General features: G+C 47.7%; 1 pseudogene; it reads left to right on the top strand.

The window, feature by feature from the left end:
* Window positions 1-1,331: 1,331 nt before the first annotated feature.
* On the top strand, window positions 1,332-3,418 carry LOC123172452 (uncharacterized; annotated as a pseudogene).
* Window positions 3,419-17,583: the final 14,165 nt, after the last annotated feature.

Raw genomic sequence — 17,583 nt, 5'->3', positions numbered from 1 at the left:
TGGACACATCCCTCAAGAACTAGGTTACCTTGAGAACGTGGACTTGGACCTTAGCAACAACACACTAACATGTTCCATCCCAAAACACCTAGGCAATATCACAAACATCTCTCAATTGTTCCTTGACAATAACCAACTTTTTGGCGACATTCCTTGAGAATTAGGTTATTTGGTCAACTTAGAGATCTTGTTCCTTGACAATAACCAACTTTTTGACCAAACTTTTTTCCTATTTAGAGCGAACATGGTCCACAACGATGAGGCCGGCGGTTCGGGCAAGGCATTCTGGGAGCTGTCCCAGGAGATGGAGGAAGAACCTCACCGCTATGAGGACGCCGCGGAAGACACCGATCCCGACTACACAACCCCTAGTGGCGTCAGGGATGACACAACTGATGGTGCCACCGAGGATGCCACCACTGATGATGGCAGCACACACAGATGGCAGCCAACCGAAGAGGCAACGGAAGGACCGGCGCCCGAACGCGCTCGGCACCGTCAAGGAGGAATTTACTGAAGTGTCCTCCAGTGGGCATCCAACGGCGCCCAAAGAATTAGTCAGTGGGTACGCGGGACAGCTCGGGTGCATTCTCCGGAGCACCATCTCGATCAAAACCGAGAACCTAAGGCATCGTGACCGAGGGAATTTGTGCAACCTCCTCTTCACGAAGCTGCATGAACGATACAAGTTCCCAAGTGACTTCGCAAACACACACCTCTCAGGGAATAAAGTGAACAGTGCTGCCCTCACGAAGATGAGCACAACCCTGGCTACTTGGAGAGCTGCGGTGAAGAGAAGGATTCTAAGAGGTGATAGTTATGAGAAGAACAAGGAGACAAATCCTTCGATCAGCGAAGCTGACTACCTGGAGTTCAAGATCAAGTGCGAGAGCAACGCAACAGCGGAATCAAGTCAGTGGGGGAAAGATATGCGGGACTTGAACTTAGGGGTCCACAAACTCGGTCCCGGCGGTTACAGAGTGGCGGAACCTATATGGGACAAGGAGGACGCGGAGCGTGCCGAGCAAGGCCTACCGCCCCTCTTCGATAAATACCGTGACAAGCAGACCAGGAACCATGTCAGGGCCCGGTACAAGATTGACCCGGTAACAAAGGAGCTTACCACGGATCTGAAGACCAAGGCGCTTGAGCTTGTTCTGGTAAGGAATACCCCCCCCCCCCACGTAATTAGCTCCATATGGTTGCATTCTAATTAATGAAGCCAAATTTCTAAATGGTTCACGTTCCTTCCGCAGGACACTGAAAGAAGTAGCGCGGGGTCGTCTAAGAGCTCGCCTTGGGACACCACTTTAAATAGGGCGTTGAACGTAATGAAACACAAGGATAAGCTCAGTAAGCCGTCGTCAGCTGGTCGTGTGGCCGGCAAAGGCTTGTCCATGAAATGGTCGGAATACTATACCGCTGGGTGAAAGGAGGAAAGACCAGTTCGGAAAGCCAGGAGCGCGAGGTTCAAGAACTCAAGGCACAAGTGGCACGGTTTCCGGAGATAGTCGAAGAGGAAGTGCGAGACCAACTGGGAGCGACGATCACCGCCATTGTGCCTACCTTGATTGTGGGGCTGCAGGCGTGGATTGCGGGCGGCCAACAGGGGCCGCCCCCGATTCCTAGCTTCACGGGCAGCAACTCGCACAATGCGCCGGCGGCGCCATTGGTGTCTCCAACGAAGGCGGCATTGGTGTCTCCGGCGTCGGCGCTGGCATTGGAGCTTAATGCACCCGGGTGTGGGAAGAATACGCCAGCCGGCACTTCGGCAGCAAGCGGCCCCTCCGTCACTTGCACACCCGCCGTTGGCGGTGCCTCGACATTATCCGAGCTCGATGCCATCACGGTAACTAAGCCTCTTGGCCGATGACTTCATCTCCTTGCCTTTGACTGGGCATCCCTGACACCCTACATGTTTTCGCACGACGCCGCCGACGTTCCATGCACTCTCCTGTACTTCGTGGACGGCGAGTTGATCGATGTCGCCAAGGCTAGAATCGTTCAACCAGGCAACCGCTTGTTCCACGGTAATCCAATGCCACCCACCGTGTATAGGGTTCAACTGGTTCGGGTGCTGCGGGGCTGCGACGACTTGTTATCTCCGTATCGCCCCGCTGGGGCCGACGAACATGATGTGATGACCCTCAGCGCCTGCATAAGCTGGTCCATGCTTTGGCCAAAGAGCCAGATTCGTTTGGGGGCGGGGGACACCACCACACAGACAACACCGCCAGTCGTGCCGGCGCCAAGCCATGGCAAGACCGCCGCAACGCTACCGCTGTCAGCTGATCCGGACATGCATATGGCACAGGATCCGGACAACGACGACGGTACATTACCAACGTCGATAAGTACTTCAACGAACATGCGTACGATGACGAATTCTTAGGGCCTCCTTCTCAAGAACCCAACCCTACAAAAGATGACCGCGATCTAGCTGGTACCACGGAGAAACCCAATTGCAATAGGCGTCGTCTGGCGTTCAGTTCTCAGGAGACGCCTCCAGCTGCCGCCTTCACCGAGTCTCAGATAGCCGAGGTGCGAAATATTATCAGCCCCAACACACTCAAGAAGTGGTCTCTGAGCAGAACTCGATCCCATTACAGCAGAAGAAGCAGAACGGACGGAAAAGAAAGAATAACAAGGGTGCGAGCCAGCCGGCACCGAGTACGATCCGTGCTCAGGACGGGCCACCTTCACCTAAGGATATCTCGAGGAGGGTGCATGTGGCGGGTAGGCCGATGCTATCGACTAATCTGCTCAATGCTGCAACCGGTGCTATGCGGAGTCTGCATGACAGTGTTCTTTCTTTGGAGAAGCGGCGTCTATCTGAGAATGATGTGGCATACCCGGTTTTTGTGGCCAAGGTGCCAGAGGGCAAGGGCTTTGTCGATAGCGCCATCGGGGGTATGATCGTCCTGCGGTTTGATGACATCTTCACTATGTTTAACCTTCATCCGCTGCACTACACCTTCATTCGGCTATTTTCGCTCAGTATGGAGATGCGGATCATTAGAGACAAGACCCCGGACATCGTGATAGTCGACCCCTTCTACATGAGTGCCAAGATCTTGGGCAGCGCTGGGGACCGGCAAGTCGCGAGTTCATCCCTCGAAGGCGTCATTCTGGCGAACCCAGATAAGGATAACTTCCTCGTTCCTTACTTTCCCGAGTAAGTCATCCCCTCACCGCCCCGTAACATATGATTTCTTAGATTTCGATCGTTCTTTTTTTTCTAACATTCCGTGTTTTGTGCAGTGACACACATTGCACACTCATCCTCTTAAACCCGAACTATTCCATGGCCACGTATTTCGACTCGGACTGTCGGTCGAAGAAAGACTACACAAATATCAAGAAAGTTCTTCATGATGTTCTCCCCGGCTACGCCAAATCTGGAGGCACCTTCAGGAGGCCAATTTTTAGGTACGACAAGCACGTGTTCACCCACGTAACGACGTTCCCCTGCGTCAAGCAGCCGCCTGGCGGTCAGAAGGATGCCTACTACGCCCTCCATCACATGCGAGCGATCGTACGGGACCATAATCACCTTCTGCTACCAAATAGTCTCAAAGATTGGGCCGCACGCTTGTCGGCAATCCAGGACGCGGACCTCAGACAAGAATTCTTTCGCATCCAGTCGGAGTTTGCGGAAATCATCCATCAAGATGTCCTTCGTACCTCGGGGTAGTTCTACCTCAAATATCAACCGTCCAACTGTGAAATAGAAACAACGCTACAAATGCAGGCTGACAACGACCGCACATTCATGACCATCACGAAAGACGGCGGCTTCATCCATGCTCCGGTCCCTGAGTCGAGTCGAAAGTAGTGACGCTATGTAGTTCTGAAATATCGATTAGCTCATGTTGTAATTAAACTTTAATGAACTTGTATGTCTCTTTAGTTTGGACAGTCGTTCAACTTATATGTAATCGATGCTATTTATTAGTACGACCATGAATCGTGCTATTAATGTGTTGCTTTTCTCTTCCGATCCTTTTGTTGCATACTTATATATTGTCTGTGAATTGCTACTAACGTTTTGTTTGTCTAGTGCATAGAGATGCCATCGTATGTCGTGTACAAGGTAAGGTTCCCGGAGTCTACGACGACTGGGAGGAGTGTCAGAGACAAGTTCACCATTTCTGCGGTAACAGTTACAAAGGGTACACCACTAGGGCAGAGGCGGAAGCTAGATACACGCGCTATCTAGCGGGAGAGAGGAGGGAGCGGAGGAGGAACCGGATGAAGACCAGTTTCATCGCGATGATGCTCATCGTGACCGCAGCTCTCTTCTGTGTGATGGTAGTTTAGATATCGACTTGTAATGTGAAGACAAACTCGCTACTCACGGTCTCGAGACTTGTAATGTTCTAACTTTGTTCAGTATTTTGAATTCGGAGACTAATATGATGAATTGTATTCGGAGACTAATCTTCTATTGTATTCGATAAATCTGTTGTTTATATGTTGTGCTGTTTATATTCTGTGCTGTAATGTATTTTGTAACCTGTGCAAATATCAGAAAAGCAAAAAAAATCCTAATATTCATAGTAGTGGTGCACCTTGTTGAGCATTAGTGGCGCACCAAGGCTAAATACCAATGGCGCATTATGGGGCATAGTAATGGCGCACTTGGGGGCATACGTGAAGGTAAATATGGCCCCCTAGGAGGCATAGTAATGGCGCACCGTTGGACATACTAATGGCGCACTGCCAGGGGCGCCACTATTGTCTGGTATACTAATGGCGCACCTGGGGTGCGCCATTAGTACTTGTTACTAGTGGCGTGGTGATAGTGGTGCACCTATAGTGCGCCATTAATGGCCAAAATAGGTGCGCCACTAACAGGCCTTTTCTAGTAGTGTGTGTTTGTTGAGACTGATGAATTGTGGGTTTATATCAAGTTTATCTATGAACAATATTTGAATCTCCTCTGAATTCTTTTATGTATGATTGGTTATCTTTGCAAGTCTCTTCGAATTATCAGTTTGGTTTGGCCTACTAGATTGATCTTTCTTGCAATGGGAGAAGTGCTTAGCTTTGGGTTCAATCTTGCGGTGTCCTTTCCCAGTGACAGCAGGGGCAGCAAGGCACGTATTGTATTGTTGCCATCGAGGAGAACAAGATGGGGTTTATATCATATTGCATGAGTTTATCCCTCTACATCATGTCATCTTACTTAAAGCGTTACTTTGTTCTTTTGAACTTAATACTCTAGATGCATGCTGGATAGCGGTCGATGTGTGGAGTAATAGTAGTAGATGCAGGCAGGAATTGGTCCACTTGTCATGGACGTGATGCCTATATACATGATCATACCTAGATATTCTCATAACTATGCTCAATTCTATCAATTGCTCAACAGTAATTTGTTCACCCACCGTAATACTTATGCTCTTGGGAGAAGCCACTAGTGAAACATATGGCCCCCGGGTCTATTTTCCATCATATTAATCTTCCAACACTTAGCTATTTTTATTGCCTTTTATTTTACTTTGCATCTTTATTATAAAAATACCAAAAATATTATCTTATCATATCTATCATATCTCACTTTTGTAAGTGACCGTGAAGGGATTGACAACCCCTTTATTGCGTTGGTTGCGAGGTTCTTATTTGTTTGTGTAGGTGCGAGGGACTTGAGCGTGGCCTCCTACTGGATTGATACCTTGGTTCTCAAAAACTGAGGGAAATACTTACGCTACTTTACTGCATCACCCTTTCCTCTTCAAGGGAAAACCAACGCAGTGCTCAAGAGGTAGCACTATGCCTCAGCCATAGGTTCTATAAAGTATGTCATGTTGTATACCAGACCTATTGCATACCCTGCTCTGAGTTTGGCAAGGGATTACAATAGTGATCTAGGAGTAGATCACTGGACATTGGTCAAAAATTATCCTTAGAGGACTAAGGAAATATTTCTCGGTTATGGAGGTGATAAAGAGTTCGTTGTAAAGAGTTACGTCGATGCAAGCTTTTACACCGATCCGGCTGACTCTGAGTCTCAATCTGGATACATATTGAAAGTGGGAGCAATTAGCTAGAGTAGCTCCGTGTAGAGCATTGTAGACATTGAAATTTGCAAAATACATACGAATCGGAAAGTGACAAACCCATTGACTAAGCTTCTCTCACAAGCAAAACATGATCACACCTTAGTACTCTTTGGGTGTTAATCACATAGTGAGGTGAACTAGATTATTGACTCTAGTAAACCCTTTGGGTATTATTCACATGGTGATGTGAACTATTGGTGTTAAATCACATGCCGATGTGAACTAGATTATTGACTCTAGTGCAAGTGGGAGACTGAAGGAAATATGCCCTAGAGGCAATAATAAAGTTGTTATTTATATTTCCTTATATCATGACAAATGTTTATTATTCCTGCTAGAATTGTATTAACCGGAAACTTGATACATGTGTGAATGCATAGACAAAACAGAGTGTCCCTAGTATGCCTCTACTTGACTAGCTTGTTTATCAAAGATGGTTATATTTCCTAGCCATAGACAAGTGTTGTCATTTGATGAACGGGATCACATCATTACAGAATGATGTGATGGACAAGACCCATCCGTAAGCTTAGCACTATGATCGTTTAGTTTATTGCTATTGCTTTCTTCATGACTTATACATGTTCCTCTAACTATGAGATTATGCAACTCCCGAATACCGGAGGAACACTTAGTGTTCTATCAAATGTCACAACGTAACTGAGTGATTATAAAGATGCTCTACAGGTGTCTCCGATGGTGTTTGTTGAGTTCGCATAGATCGAGATTAGGATTTGTCACTCCGATTGTCGGAGAGGTATCTCTGGGCCCTCTCGGTAATGCACATCACAATAAGCCTTGCAAGCAATGTGACTAATGAGTTAGTTGCGGGATGATGCATTACTGAACAAGTAAAGAGACTTGCCGGTAACGAGATTGAACTAGGTATGATTATACCGATGATCGAATCTCGGGCAAGTAACATACCGATGACAAAGGGAAAAACGTATGTTGTTATGCGGTTTGACCGATAAAGATCTTCGTAGAATATGTAGGAGCCGACATGAGCATCCAGGTTCCGCTATTGGTTATTGACCGGAGATGTGCCTCGGTCATGTCTACATAGTTCTCGAACCCGTAGGGTCCGCACGCTTAATGTTCGATGGCGATTTGTATTATGAGTTATGTGATTTGATGTACCGAAGGTTGTTCGGAGTCCCGGATGAGATCACAGACATGACGAGGAGTCTCAAAATGGTCAAGACATAAAGATCGATATATTGGAAGGCTATATTCGGACATCGGAAAGGTTCCGAGTGATTCGGGTATTTTTCGGAGTACCGGAGAGTTACGGGAATTCGCCGGGGGAAGTAGTGGGCCTTAATGGGCCATACAGGAAAGGAGAGAAGTGCCTCAAGGGGTGGCCGCACCCCCCCATGGCAAGTCCGAATTGAAGTAGGGAGGGGGCGGCGCCCCCTCTCTTTCCTTCTCCCTCCCCTACTCCTTCCCTCTCTCCCCTCTTGGAAAAGGAAGGGGACTCCAACTAGGATTGGGAATCCTAGTAGGACTCCCCCTATAGGCACACCCCTCCTAGGCCGGCCTCCTCCTCCTCCCTCCTTTATATACGGGGGCAGGGGCACCCCAAAGGCACAACAGACAATCTCTTAGCCGTGTGCGCTGCCCCCCTCCACAGTTTTACACCTCGGGCATATCGTCGTAGTGCTTAGGCGAAGCCCTGCACCGGTAACTTCATCATCACAGTCACCACGCCGTCGTGCTGACGAAACTCTCCCTCGGCCTCAACTAGATCAAGAGTTTGTGGGACATCACCGAGCTGAACGTGTGCAGATCGCGGAGGTGCCGTGAGTTCGGTACTTGGATCGGTTGGATCGCGAAGACGTTCGACTACATCAACCGCGTTACTAAACGCTTCCGCTTTCGGTCTACGAGGGTACGTGGACACACTCTCCCCGCTCGTTGCTATGCTTCTCCTAGATAGATCTTGCGCGTGATCGTAGGAATTTTTTTGAAATACTACGTTCCCCAACAGTCTAACTTGTTTTTGTAGGGCATGTTGTGATGTGATATGGTCAAGACATAATGTGATATACGTTATTGTATGAGATGATCATGTTTTGTAAAAGTTATCGGCAACTGGCAGGAGCTTTATGGTTGTCGCTTGATTGTATGAAATGTAATTGCCATGTAATTGCTTTACTTTATCACTACGCGGTAGCGATAGTTGTAGAAGCAATAGTTGGCGAGTCGACAACGATGCTACGATGGAGATCAAGGTGTCAAGCCGGTGACGATGGAGATCATGACGATGCTTTGGAGATGGAGATCAAAGGCACAAGATGATGATGGCCATATCATGTCACATATTTTGATTGCATGTGATGTTTATCTTTTATGCATTTTATTTTGCTTAGTATGGCGGTAGCATTATAAGATGATCCCTCACTAAATTTCAAGGTATAAGGGTTCACCCTGAGTATGCACCGTTGCGACAGTTTGTCATGCCGAGACACCACGTGATTATCGGGTGTGATAAGCTCTACGTTCACATACAATGGGTGCAAGACAGTTTTGCACGTGCAGAATACTCGGGTTAAACTTGACGAGCCTAGCATGTACACACATGGCCTCGGAACACTGAGACCGAAAGGTCGAACGTGAATCATATAGTACATATGATCAACATAGAGATGTTCACCATTGAAAACTACTCCATCTCACGTGATGATCGGACATGGTTTAGTTGATATGGATCACGTGATCATTTAGATGACTCGATGGATGTCTATCTAAGTGCAAGTTCTTAAGTAATATGATTAATTGAACCTAAATTTATCATGAAGTTAGTCCTGATAGTTTTTGCATATCTATGTTGTAGATCAATGGCCCGTGCTACCGTTCCCTTGAATTTTAATGTGTTCCTAGAGAAAGCTAAGTTGAAAGATGATGATAGAAACTACATGGACTGGGTCCGTAACTTGAGGATTATCCTCATTGCTGCATAGAAGAATTATGTCCTTGATGCACCGCTAGGTGAAAGGCCTGCTGCAGGAGCAGATGCTGATGTTATGAACGTCTGGCAAGCTCGATCTGATGACTACTCGATAGTTCAGTGTGCCATGCTTTACGGCTTAGAATCGGGACTTCAAATACGTTTTGAACGTCATGGAGCATATGAGATGTTCCAGGAGTTGAAGTTAATATTTCAAGAAAATGCCCGAGTTGAGAGATATGAAGTCTCCAACAAGTTCTATAGCTGTAAAATGGAGGAGAACAGTTCTGTCAGTGAACACATACTCAGAATGTCTGGGTACCATAACCACTTGACTCAGCTGGGAGTTAATCTTCCGGATGATAGTGTTATTGACAGAGTTCTTCAATCACTGCCACCAAGCTATAAAGGCTCCATGATGAACTATAATATGCAAGGGATGGAGAAGACTATTCCCGAGCTCTTCGCAATGCTCAAAGCTGCGAAGGTAGAAATCAAGAAGGAGCATCAAGTGTTGATGGTTAACAAGACCACAAGTTTCAAGAAAAAAGGCAAAGGAAAGAAGGGGAACTTCAAGAAGAATGGCAAACAAGTTGCCACTCCCGGGAAGAAGCCCAAGTCTGGACCTAAGCCTGAAACTGAGTGCTTCTACTGCAAAGGGACTGGACACTGATAGTGGAACTGCCCCACATATTTGGCGGATAAGAAGGATGGCAAAGTGACCAAAGGTATATTTGATATACATGTTATTGATGTGTACCTTACTAATGCTCGTAGTAGCGTCTGGGTATTTGATATTGGTTCTGTTGCTCATATTTGCAACTCGAAACAGGGGCTACAGATTAAACGTAGATTCGCTAAGGACGAGGTGACGATGCGCGTCGGAATGGTTCCAAGGTTGATGTGATAGCCATAGGCACGCTACCTCTACATCTACCTTCGGGATTAGTTTTAGACCTGAATAATTGTTATTTGGTGCCAGTGTTGAGCATGAACATTATATCTGGATCTTGTTTGATGCGAGATGGCTATTCATTTAAACCAGAGAATAATGGTTGTTCTATTTATATGAGTAATATCTTTCATGGTCATGCACCCTGATGAGTGGTCTATTTTTTTTGAATCTCGATCGTGGTGATACACATATTCATAATATTGATGCCAAAACATGTAAAGTTAGTAATGATAGTGCAACATATTTGTGGCACTGCCGTTTAGGTCATATTGGTGTAAAGCGCATGAAGAAACTCCAAGCAGATGGGCTTTTGGAATCACTTGATACTTGCGACCAATGCCTCATGGGCAATATGACTAAGACTCCAGTCCCCGGAACAATGGAGTGAGCCACTGACTTATTGGAAATAATACATACTGATGTATGCGGTCCGATGAGTATTGAGGCTCGCGGCGGGTATCGTTATTTTCTGACCTTCACACATGATTTGAGCAGATATGGGTATATCTAATTAATGAAACATAAGTTTGAAACATTTGAAAAGTTCCAAGAATTTCAGAGTGAAGTGGAAAATCATAGTAACAAGAAAATAAAGTTTCTACAATCTGATCACGGAGCCGAATATTTGAGTTACAAGTTTGGTCTTCATTTGAAACAATGTGGAATAGTTTCGCAACTCACGCCACCTGGAACACCACAGTGTAATGGTGTGCCCAAACGTCGTAACCGTACTTTATTAGATATGGTGCGATCTATGATGTCTCTTACCGATTTACCACTATCATTTTGGGGTTATGCATTAGAGGCAGCTTCATACACGTTAAATAGGGCACCATCTAAATCTGGTGAGACGACACCATATGAACTGTGGTTTGGCAAGAAACCTAAGCTGTCGTTTCTTAAAGTTTGGGTTTGCGATGCTTATGTGAAAAAAACTTCAGCCTGATAAGCTCGAACCCAAATCAGAGAAGTGCGTCTTCATAGGATACCCAAAAGAAACTTTTGGGTACACCTTCTATCACAGATCCGAAGGCAAGATATTTGTTGCTAAGAATGGATCCTTTCTAGAGAAGGAGTTTCTCTCGAAAGAAGTGAGTGGGAGGAAAGTAGAACTTGATGAGGTAATTGTACCTTCTCTCGAATTGGAAAGTAGCTCATCACAGAAATCAGTTCCAGTGATGCCTACACCAATTAGTGAGGAAGCTCATGATGATGAGCATGAAACTTCAGATCAAGTTACTACTGAACCTGTAGGTCAACCAGAGTACGTTCCGCGCCAGAGTGGTACGGTAATCCTGTTCTGGAAGTCATGTTACTAGACCATGACGAACCTACGAACTATGATTAAGTGATGATGAGCCCAGATTCCGCAAAATGGTTGAGGCCATGAAATCTGAGATGGGATCCATGTATGAGAACAAAGTATGGACTTTGGTTTACTTGCCCGATGATCGGCAAGCCATAAAAAATAAATGGATCTTCAAGAAGAAGACTGACGTTGATGGTAATGTTACTGTCTACAAAGCTCGACTTGTTGCGAAAGGTTTTCGACAAGTTCAAGGAGTTGACTACGATGAGACCTTCTCACCCGTAGAGATGCTTAAGTCTGTCAGAATCATGTTAGCAATTGCCGCATTTTATGATTATGATATTTGGCAAATGGATGTCAAAACTGCATTCCTTAATAGATTTCTTAAAGAAGAGTTGTATATGATACAACCAGAAGGTTTTGTCGATCCTAAAGGTGATAACAAAGTGTGCAAGCTCCAGCGATCCATTTATGGACTGGTGCAAGCCTCTCGGAGTTGGAATATACGCTTTGATAGTGTGATCAAAGCATATGGTTTTATACAGACTTTTGGAGAATGTACAAGAAAATGAGTGGGAGCTCTATAGCATTTCTAATATTATATGTGGATCACATATTGTTGATTGGAAATGATATAGAATTCCTGGATAGCATAAAAGGATACTTGAATAAGAATTTTTCAATGAAAGACCTCAGTGAAGCTGCTTATATATTGGGCATCAAGATCTATAGAGATAGATCAAGATGCTTAATTGGACTTTCAGAAAGCACATACCTTGATTAAGTTTTGAAGAAGTTCAAAATGGATCAGTCAAAGAAAGGGTTCTTGTTTGTGTTACAAGGTGTGAAGTTGAGTCAGACTCAATGCCCGACTACTGGAGAAGATATAGAGAAAATGAAAGTCATTCCCTATGCCTTAGCCGTAGGTTCTATCATGTATGCAATGCTATGTACCAAACCTGATGTGTGCCTTGCTATAAGTTTAGTAGGGAGGTACCAAAGTAATCCAGGAGTGGATCACTGGCACTACAAAAAAAAAGACACATCCGTGACATTTTGGGCCGAACGAAAATCTTTTCTGTCATACTTATGACACTTCTATGACAATAATTGTAACAAAACATGGTATCATCATAGATGTGGTGGGGTCCTACTTCTATGACAAAAAATCATGACAGAAAATGGGATTTTCGTCCTGGGCGGGCCGGAGACGCAGCTGCATGACATTCTTTGGGCCGTCCATGACGGAAAAACCCGTGGTAGAAGCGAGGGCGAGGAAAATATCGGGGTGTTCCCGGTTACGGTGGGTGCACACATGCGCGTGGGTGCGAGGCATTGGGCTCTAACTGAACCCGAGTGAGGCGTTGGGCTCTAACTGAACCCAAGCGATTGCACTGCAGGCTACGTGTTACTGAACCCGAGCAATCGATCGATGGCTGATAACTGAACCCGATCGAGCGATTCCTTCGCTACTGCTGCTAACTGAAGCCGATCGATGCTGCCTCTGGATGAACAGTGAGCGTTGCTGGGGGGGTTAGATGAACAGTTCCCGGTGGGGGTGGATGAACAGGACCCCGTGGCGTTGCCTCTGGATGAACAGTGAGCGTTGCTGGGGGATTTGGATGAACAGTTCCCGGTGGGGTGGATGAACAGGACCCTGATCGTTCGAGCCGGTTGGGGCTGGATGAACAGGACCCCATGGAGGGCAGGATGAACAGGACCACCCCGTGGAGGGCAGGATGAACAGTAGACGGTGGAGGGCTGGATGAACAGTAGCCCGTGGAGGGGTGGTTGAACAGGAGACCGTGGAGAGGGCTGGTTGAACAGTAGCCAGTGGAGTAGCGCGCGGTGGAGGCTGGATGAACAGGAGCCCGTGGATGAACAGTCGAAGGTGGAGGCTGGAGGAGGTCGACGGTGGATGAACAGTAGCCCGTGGAGGCTGGAGGGGGTGGACGGTGGAGATGAATAATATCCCGTGGAGTCCCGTTTTGCGGTACGCCACACCCCTCCCGATGAACAGGACCCCCGTTTCGACCGTAGCGCTCCAACACAAGTCTGTTTCCTCCGTTTTGCGGTACGCCACACCCCTCCCGATCAACAGGACCCCCATTTCGACCGTAGGAGGTCCGTTTCCTCCGTTTTGCGGTACGCCAGACCCCTCCCGATGAACAGGGTCCCGTTTCGAACATGGCCGGTCGAACACAAGGCCGTTTCCTCCGTTCTGCGGTACACCAGGCCTCGTTTTCATCGGCTATTCCGTCCAAGCCGGTTGGCTCCCACGCGTTCCGTTTCCTCCCGATGAACACGACACATTCCGTTGCCTCCCCATGAACACGACGACGACGCTGTTTCTCCATTCCGGCCCAGCCATGTACACGAGCCCTGGCCGTACGTACGCGCGAGTAGGTGTTCGAGACCCCGCCCGTATGTACGTACGTGGCTGTACTTACTTTCTTGCAGCCTGGCCGCTGTACTTACGTGTACATGCTACGTGCGCGCCTCTACTATGACACGTGCGCACCTCTACATCGACCAGTATGTACGTACACGTTCGCGACCAGAATGACAACGCTACGTACGCTTCGACCAGGTGGGTCCCAACTGTCAGGCACTTCCTTGCGTGCGAAGATGTAGCTGGTGGGTCCCAGCAGTCAGGGGGAAACGTTTTTTTTTGTGAAATACGGTCAGGTGTAGGAATAATTATTTTGCGCGTAATAAGGAGGCACTTCCTTGCTGCGGCCGTGGACCCAGCTGTCAGCCTCTCCACGTCCGATGGAAGCCGTTCCTTGACCACGTTGACCACGCCGCGCCGAGAGCACCAAGGCAGTGGACGACGACGAGGCCTAGGAAGGGGACGACGCGGAGCTGGGGAAGACGCGGCAGTGGAAGCCCGCGGGGAGAGGAGTACGAGGGTTCACTGGTTCAGCTGCGGTGTGAGGCTGCCGTCGCCGCAAGGCCTGGCCAGCGGTGGGAATAGTAGGGGCGGTGAGGCCTCCGCGGCAGCACAGCCGGCCACGGGAGGCAGGAGCATGCGGCACGACCGGCGCTGTTTTGGGCGGCTGGAGCAACAAGACCAGAGGTTGAAGAAGCACTACGGCCGTTGGATGGACATCGTACGGTCACTGGAGCTAGAATCGTGCATATTGACTAAGTTGACAAAGCCCTCTGTCCCCGTCAACTTAGTAGGCCCACAAGTCAGCCTACCACTATACTGGGTCCCAGCTAGCAGGGGGAGTATTCATTTTTTTGTGCGTAATAAGGACGCACTTCCTTGCGTGCGAAGATATAGCTGGTGGGTCCGAGCTGTCAGCGGCGGTAACGTTTTTTTCATGAAATACAGAGGCCCTTTCGGTGGGTCCCAGATGTCAGGTGGAGGAATCATTATTTTGCACGTAATAAAGAGGCATTTCCTTGCGTGTGGCCGTGGACCCAGCTGTCAGCCTCTCCACGTACAGTCCACTTCAGATGCATGTTGGTCGTTGACCACGTTGACCAGGCCGCGCCGAGAGCTCCAGGGCAGTGGACGACGGGGAGGCCTAGGAAGGGAACGACACGGAGGCAGGGAAGACTCGGCAGTTGTTTCCCACGCGTAGGGGAGTACGACTGTACGAGGGTTTACTGGTTCGTCTGCCATCGCCGGAGAATAACAGCAGGTGTGGGTGAGTAGAGGGATGGTAGGCCAGTGATGGGAGTACAGTGGGGCGGTGAGGCCTGCGCGGCAGCACAGCCGGCCGTGGGGAGGAGGGAGCAGACAGCCCCACCGGCGCTTGTTTGAGCGGCTGGAGCAGGAAGAGCAGAGATTGAAGAAGCACGACGGCCGTTGGATGGACATCCAACAGTCACTGCTTATGCGTCAACCTTTTTTTTAGGAAAGCCTCAAATCTGTGGAAAATAGCATACAGCCCATCTGCCATTATTTCTAATAATTTACAGCCCATTTGCTAATTCTTAAGGTTTTTTTTGGAGCCCATATTCTTTTTGTTAGCATTACAGCCCATATTGTGGCCACGGTTAAAAAGTTATACGAAATTTTGCATATTTCGGTGCGGTCCGAACTGTTTTTAATCCCGAAATTTCGAGTCACATTCAAACTGATTTTAAAAAATAAATGTATATCAATATAAAATCCAACAAATTGTCCATGCATAAAAATTAATGCAATTTAAAATCTCAAAATGAAAAAAAGAAATTTGAAACTAATTGCCGGTTTGTTGTGTTTTAAAAATGTACAGCCCATTTCTCATTACTGATAGGCCATTTTCTCGGCCAGCCGAATGAAGCTCTCCTCGTCTTGAAAGATTTGCAGCCCAATAGGCCTGACAAAGCGACTTACTTGGCAAATCCCAAAAAGACTGGGCTGTGGCCGTGGACCCAGCTGTCAGCCTCTCCACGTACAGTACTCTTCCGACAGAAGTCGGTCATTGACCACATTGACCACGCCGCGCCGAGAGCACCAACGTGGTGGACGACGGCGAGGCCTAGGAAGGGGACAACGCGGAGCCGGGGAAGACACGACAGTGGATGCCCAGGCAGAGAGGAGTATGAGGGTTCACTGGTTCGGCTGTGGTGTGAGGCTGCCGTCGCTGCAGAATAACAGGGGGTGTGGGTGAGTAGAGGGATGGCCTGGCGAGCGGTGGGAGTAGTAGGGGGCGGTGAGGCCTCTGCGGCATCACAGCCGGCCACGGGAGGCAGGAGCACGCGGCACGACCGGCGCTGGTTTGGGCGGCTGGAGCAAGAAGACCAGAGGTTGAAGAAGCACTACTGCCGTTGGATGAACATCGTTTGGTAACTGGAGCTAGAATCGTTCATATTGACTAAGTTGACAACGCCCTCCATCCCCGTCAACTTGGTAGGCCCACAAGTCAGCCTCCCACGATGCTAGGTTCCAGCTGACAGGGGGAGTATTTATTTTTTTGTGCGTAATAAGGAGGCACTTCCTTGCGTGCGAAGATAGCTGGCGGGTCCGACCTGTAAGCGGGGGGCACATTTTTTCGCGAAATAAAGAGACCCTTCCGGTGGGTCCCAGATGTCAGGTGGAGGAATCAAAGACTTGAGAAGGCATACAGAACAAGCTAGTGTACCAGTAAAGAGACGTTGCTGAGTTTTAGAAAAAAAGAGAGACGTGCTCTATAGCTGGTTCGAATCCAAACCTAGACTATGACTATATATGGTGCTGTGCTACTCTGCAAGTAATGAAACTGACATATCCAACGTTCGCTTCTCCTCTTCTCTACTTACTCTGCCTAGCATCAGAAGCTCTGGCCACAGCAACCATGTCCGCTGGCTGCTTGTCCACCTGCTCTTCAGCAGGCAACGACCAAATATGCGCCAAGTCGCCACCCGTACCATCGCCTGTGGGTCTTATCACACCCCCGCCGGCACGCGCACCGCAGCCGGTTGCTCATCGCAACCCGCTGTCGTTAGTGTGGTGCCACTGCTGCAAATCACGCAGAGTCATCCGTCGCGTCTCAACCACAATCCTCAACCCTGGCCGAGTCTTCTACAAATGCCCGAATCATGGGGTAATAATATGTTTATGTGTTGTTCTGCTGCTTTCGGTTGCTGATTTTTTTAATAGTTTGGTTGATGATCTTCCAATTTGATTTGTGCAGAAAAGGGAAGATTCGTGTGATTTGTATTTCTGGGAAGTTGCTGATGTGGGGGAGTGCAACTACACTGATTATTTGGTTAGCCGAGGAATCCCAATACCAGCAGGTTGGGGTGTTCGACAAGTAACTCAAGGAACGACAGAAGAGGAAGATGCAGAGCAGAAGGTTAAAGATGTAGTTCCTCTGATCATGGCCAAGCAACAGCTGCTGAACGGCCTTGACAGCAATGAGGAGATGAAAGAGCTTGTGAAGATAATGGTCAAAATCGATGTGCTCTGTAGGATGATTGTCTCTTAATCATCCTGCAGTGTATGTAGCACTCGTGATGTATTCAGTGGCTATGACATGAGCACTTTGCTGAAACTAGTAATGAATGAAACCTGTGTAGCAGGCTGGGCGTAGTGTTGTGAACATCTAATGATTTCTATTAACGGAAATCAGGGGGTATCCCCTTTTGCTCATAAATAAATAAATAGCAGAGGCCCTTTTGGTAATAAATAAATAAATTAGCAGAGGACCTGTCGGGTCAGCTTTGTTCTCATTCGAAGACGTCGAGCAAATTGCAGTCCAATAGCAAACTATGTCATCAAATTCAAGTTTCGCAGCCTAATATGAGTACAACTAAACAACAATGTCATCATGTTTTAGTCGTCATACAATCACCAAACACAAATCAGCATACATAACAAGTGATG

The sequence above is a fragment of the Triticum aestivum genome, chromosome 1D, assembly GCF_018294505.1.
Source record: "Triticum aestivum cultivar Chinese Spring chromosome 1D, IWGSC CS RefSeq v2.1, whole genome shotgun sequence".
NCBI lineage: Eukaryota > Viridiplantae > Streptophyta > Magnoliopsida > Poales > Poaceae > Triticum > Triticum aestivum.
Note: the sequence above shows the minus strand (reverse complement) of the source record. Positions and strands in the feature narration are given on the sequence as shown.